At 46.8% G+C, this 5582-nt stretch overlaps 1 pseudogene; it reads right to left on the reverse strand.

Moving 5' to 3' along the window:
• Positions 1-1664: 1664 nt before the first annotated feature.
• LOC136663380 (U6 spliceosomal RNA) lies at positions 1665-1763 on the reverse strand (annotated as a pseudogene).
• Between the last annotated feature and the right edge of the window lie 3819 nt (positions 1764-5582).

Consider the following 5582-nt stretch of genomic DNA (forward strand, 5'->3'; position numbering starts at 1 on the left):
AAAAACAGGAGTTGGAGACATGATGGTTGACCTCCAAAGGATCTGATAGTCACGCAGCTATTTTCAACCAGTGTGCCATGGCACACTGATGTGCCGTGAATGGTCCACAGGTGTGCAATGGGAGTTTGGGAGAGGGTAATTTGTTAGTGGGGGTCATTGGGGGTGTCTCTCACCAGCAGTGTGGTGTCATTTGCCCAAAAACCTATGGTGTGCCTTGACCATTTTAGCGCCTTGTCATTTTGCCATGAGATGAAAAAGGTCAAAAATCATGTGCTGGCATTTGAAGGGAACAGATTTTTGATTAACACCCGAAGCCTGAGGCTGTTTCACCAGAAAGGCTGTTTCACCAGAAAGGTAGGTTCCATGGACTTCAGCTGGACTTACCTGCTCCATTTGGGTTGTGTGAGAGAGGATCTCCTGGCTGACCAGCAAGCTCCCATACACCTATAAGATCTGCTTGCTACATGCAGCTGGAAAAGAAATCTCAGCCTTGTCTAATGCTAAGCTCCTCCTCTATTGACATCCGAAGCTGCTGTATATTGACTCAAACCAGTGGTCCACCTGCCTCATTGTGCACACAGACTGGCAGTGTCACTCCTGAGTTTCAGGCAGGGGTCCTTCCCAGCCTACCTGGAGGCATCAGGGATTGAAAGTAGGAGCCGCTGCTTTTTAAAAGCAGTTTCTGCCCAAGGTTGCATATACACAACAAGGATCAAATGTGCATGCCTGTGGGCTGGGCAAAAATGGGTTAACAGGTATCGGCTTTGCTCCCTTGTGCCTCCCCCCTCATCTCTAGGGCTTCAGATGGAGTCTTAGCTGCAAAGAAACCAGAAACCAGAAGCCCAGTTCACGTAAAGGGAAACTTATGCCTGTAATGATTTTTCAACTGATGTGGCACATTTGTATTCTGTGAACTGTCTGTGGTGTCTTGTGGGAGTTTGGGGGAGAGTCATTTATTAGGAGGGCCATTGGGGTATGTGAGGCCCCCCACTGATAGTGCAGTGTGCCTTGTCAATCCTTAAAAAACCGATGGTGCATTCTGAACATGAGCAGCTAATGAGTTCCTAGGAGAGAACAAAGTGCTTATTTCTGGCCATCATCTGCTTAATGATGTCACTTCCACCCCCCAGCAGGCACCATGAATGCTAACTTCTGCCCTCTGTATGAAACAAATTTGATATCTCTGATCTAGCCCAGAGGTGCCCAAACTCCGGCCCTGGGGCCACTTGCAGCCCTCAGGGAGTCCCCAGTCTCCAATGAGTCTCTGGCCCTCTGGAGATTTGTTGGGAGCCTGCACTGGCCCGACACAACTGCTCTCAGCGTGAGAGCGACTGTTTGACCTCTCATGTGAGCTGTGGGATGAGGGCTCCCTTCATTGCTGCTTGTTTCACGTCTGTGATGCAGTAGCAGCAGCAAAGGAAAAGCCAGCCTTGCTTTGTGCAAGGCCTTTTATAGGCCTTGAGCTACTGCAAGACCTTCAGTCATTCATATAAGTTCATCTTTGTAATATATTCATTTATGTAAACATATGTAAATTTATTCAAATTTAAAATGTAAATTAATTCTTCCCCCCCCCCCCACACACACACACAGTGTCAGAGAGATGATGTGGCCCTCCTTCTAAAAACTTTGGGCACCCCTGATCTAGACCAACAAGCCAGGCAAAGGAGATGAAACTTTTCATGAATAGTTGTCATTCTTGTGCAGGGGCCCTGCTAATCTCCTCTGCATAGCTCCAGTGTTCACATGAGATTCATGGAAGCAGGAAGAGGGAGAGAAAGAATTCCATCATTGCAGCACACTAAGCTAATGATTGAGGCAAGGACCAGAACCCAGAGCTTTGCCCCTTATTAGCTTTGCAAAGAGACAAGAGTAGTGCAAGGGTCAGCGAGCACTGGGCTTTCAAACAAGAGGGATCCAGGATCCAAGACCCAAATAACTGTGAAGCTCCCTAGGTTCCCTTGGGTCAGTCACACACATCCTCTCAGGCTACCCTCCATCATGGAGCTGTGGTGAGAATAATAAAATCTAGACCTGCCACCCTGGCACTAAAGAGGCGAGATGTATATACTGTACTGCTAAGAACAGCAGCGGAAGAGGCTGCCCAATGTCATACTGAAACCGCTCTTAATGAAGCTCCAAATTGCACAGGGAACAGGTGGTGGAGCTTGTTACAGAAACAAGCCCTCACAGCTTGTGCATGCAGGAAGTTGCTTCAAGTCTTACTCAGCCCCAGCTGCAGCCACTGGAGGTTGAATGCTGGATCTCCTCCATGCAAGGCAGGGGTCCTGTCAATGAGCTGTAGCTGCCTAATTCCTCTTTAGCTTGTATCTTGGTCAAACGATCAACAACTGAGGAGACCCTAGAGCTTCACATCCCTCTTCCACCACTTTTATTATTTTTCACATTTTTATACCGCTTTCCTCCAAGCAGCTGAGGGTGGTGTACATAATTCCTCCCCTCATTTGGGCCTCACAACAACCCAGTGAGGTAAGCTAGGCTGAGAGATAGTGACTGGTCCAAGGTCACCCACGAAGCTTCATGGCAGAGGAGAACCTGGATCTTCCAGGTCTAAGTCCAGCTCCCGACGTGGTACATGCTCCTGTCTCTCTACATTTCTAATAGCCCCTCAATCCACTACAGGTGTGCACCACTTAAAGAGGGGGGATACATTCTCCAATCCCCACTGTAATGTGCCTTGTTAAGCAAACATTCCCAATCTAATGCCTTTGTGGGGTAAACAAAGTGTCCCTGCCAGACACTAGCTGGCTGCACAGGCTACTGGAGATAGATGGCCTCTTTGCATTTAGAGCCTCTTTGTTGTGTAAACAGACACTTTTCTGCAGGCTATGGGAGACTTTGACTGCCTGCTTTGAGCTATATGCAGCTTGTCATTAAGCGAAAGGTCATTAAGCAGCACACACCTGTATTTGATTGACTTCCTATTATCACTATGTCAGAGGACCACAAATTTAACAACTGGATGAATTAGAGCAAGGGTATCAAACTTGTTTCATACCAAGGGCTGAACAGCATTCATGATGCCTGCTGAGGGCTGGAAGTGATGTCATTAGGCAGGAAGTGATGTCATTAAACAGGTCATAACCAAAACTAAGCACTTTTTCTCACTTAGAAACTCATTAGCTGCAAATGACAGAAGAAAAAATACACAAGTTTTGATCATATTTCAAGATATGGGAAAGCCCAATTTTCACATGGGCTGCCCTTATAGCAGCAATACCTCAGCACTGCTCAGTAGCTGAGAGCCTGAGGACCAGATAAAAAGCTTCCGCGGGCTGCATCTGGCCCTCGGGCCTTATGTTTGACACCCCTAAATTAGAGGGTATTTCTTTTCCAGTGGTGTCCTCAGGGCGGGGGGGAAGAATTCACCACTGCAGGGCAACTTTCATCCAAGCCGGAGAACGGCACTGTGTGCTCCTTGGCTCACCCCATCCTATGCACACAGATGCATTTCCCACACTTGGTTCTTTTTTTTTCTTGTTTCTACCTGTTAGAAAATTTCAAGTCATAGTGTCTGTCTAAATGGTGAGGGGGGGGGAGGAATAAAAAGCAAGCAAAAGGTAGTGCAGGAAGGGTCATACAGATTGATAGCCGGAGCGACTTTTCCGCTTTCCAGACATATAACAGGTTAAGCCAGCCGCGATGACAAGGAAAGCCAGCACGCCTACTACGATAGGGATGATATAGAGAAGGTCAGGTGAACTCTGACATGTTTCAGCTGCAGAAAGACAGACATAAAACACATTTGAAGACAAGGAAGCACAAGGCAGGAGGTTAGCAACAACAAGACATAAGCATTTGAGGGCAAACAGCTATTCCTCTACTCACCTTACTTAATGCAATACTCTTGCATAAGAGCAGCCCTGCTGGATTAGGCCCAAAGCCCATCTCAGTTGCCCAACAGATGCCTCCAGGAGCCCACGTAACAAGATAACCTGTATCCTGTTGCCACTTCCTTGCATCTGACATTCCAAGGTAGCCTACTTCTAAAACGAGGAGGTTGTGTATACCCATCATGGCTTATAACCTGTGACAAACTTTTCCTCCATCACTCTGTCCTAGATGCCCTTTTAAGGGTATCTAGGACAGGTACCATCACCATATCCTGTGGCAAGGAGTTCCACAGACTGATTACACATTGGGTAAAGAAATATTTCCTTTTGTCCTAACTCTCCTGCTACTCAATTTTAGTGGATGTCTGGTTCTGGTGTTGTGTGAGAGGGGAAAAAACATCCCTCTATCCATCCCATGCTAAACCTGAGCTATGAACCTCCCCAAAGCATATGACGCAGCCTCTCCAGTCAGACCACCACTCCATCACAGGGTCAGCATTGTCTGAACTCGACAGCAGCTGCCTTCTGGGATTTCAAGACAGGGGCTTTTCCCTTACTTGGTGCCACAGATTGTCCTCCCCACTGAATTTGGGACCCAACCCCATTTTCAGAACTTGACTTCTTTGTTAGGAATTGCAGAGGTTTAGGCTGGCTGTGGAGGACAGAAACATCTGAGGGTGAAAACTGCCCCGATGTTCAGAAACCACATCTCACATTCACAGCAGGGTTTACTTGTGGCTTGTTTCTGGTCATTTCTGTGCATCAGCAGATCTCAGAGTCTTAGAAAAGGCTCCACTTTCTGCAGGAGCCAGCCCTACAGAGAAGGCTGGAGAAAATGAGGCTGCTAGTTGCATTCAGAGTCATGAAGAAATAAAGCTCACTCACTTAGGGCCATGTAGCCAGATACTTTTCAGGTATCAATGCCATTCAAATGATCTAGACAGGCACATGTGCTTCCCAAAGTCACATTCCAAAAATCTTTTTGCAAGCCAACCAAAAATCAGCATGCGAACCCACTGGTGGGTCGCAACCTCAATTTGGGAAATACTGGGTTAGTCCCATTTCATGATTGACTAACTTTTGAAGGCTTATCTACATGTGATCTACCATGTTAACTCCCCCACAGCAAACAAAATTCTACACCCTGGTAACCCCTCTATCTACCTCCCCATTGTGTACCACATTTAAATAATGCCAATTATTTTACAAGTTCCCACATCAGTCAGGGGCTGGGGAAAAAAACATCAGGCCACTTTAAATGTTGGTGCAGGTTCCTAGAAGCAGCAAAGGTTCTCTTATAACTCAAGCAAGACTAAAGAAAAACGGCAACTTAAATTTCATCCAGGCATACGCTGCCAGGCTTCCTTAACATGCCAACGGCTATCACAGGACAAAAAAAGCAAGGCAGGCGCTGTGCCCAGCTAACCTTTAGCCTTCCCTTTAAGAGAGACTTGTTAAGTGCTGCAGAACAAGTGGCGCTTCGCTTCACATCACAAGAGGTTTGAGTTTCAGATTCAGGGTGGGAGGGGTTCCCAAAGAAGGCAGCAGGGAACAGCAGAATGACAGGGCTTTGTGTTAAAATGGTTGTCCCTGGCCCTGTGTGTGTTTTCACACACACAGCAAATTTTATTATCGTAGCATTTCAAGCTTCTGAACGAAGACAAATCAGGCAAGACGGTACCCCGCATATTATATCAGTATTTTTGTTGTAGAAATTCATTGCACAAG

This window comes from Tiliqua scincoides, chromosome 12 (genome assembly GCF_035046505.1).
Source record: "Tiliqua scincoides isolate rTilSci1 chromosome 12, rTilSci1.hap2, whole genome shotgun sequence".
NCBI lineage: Eukaryota > Metazoa > Chordata > Lepidosauria > Squamata > Scincidae > Tiliqua > Tiliqua scincoides.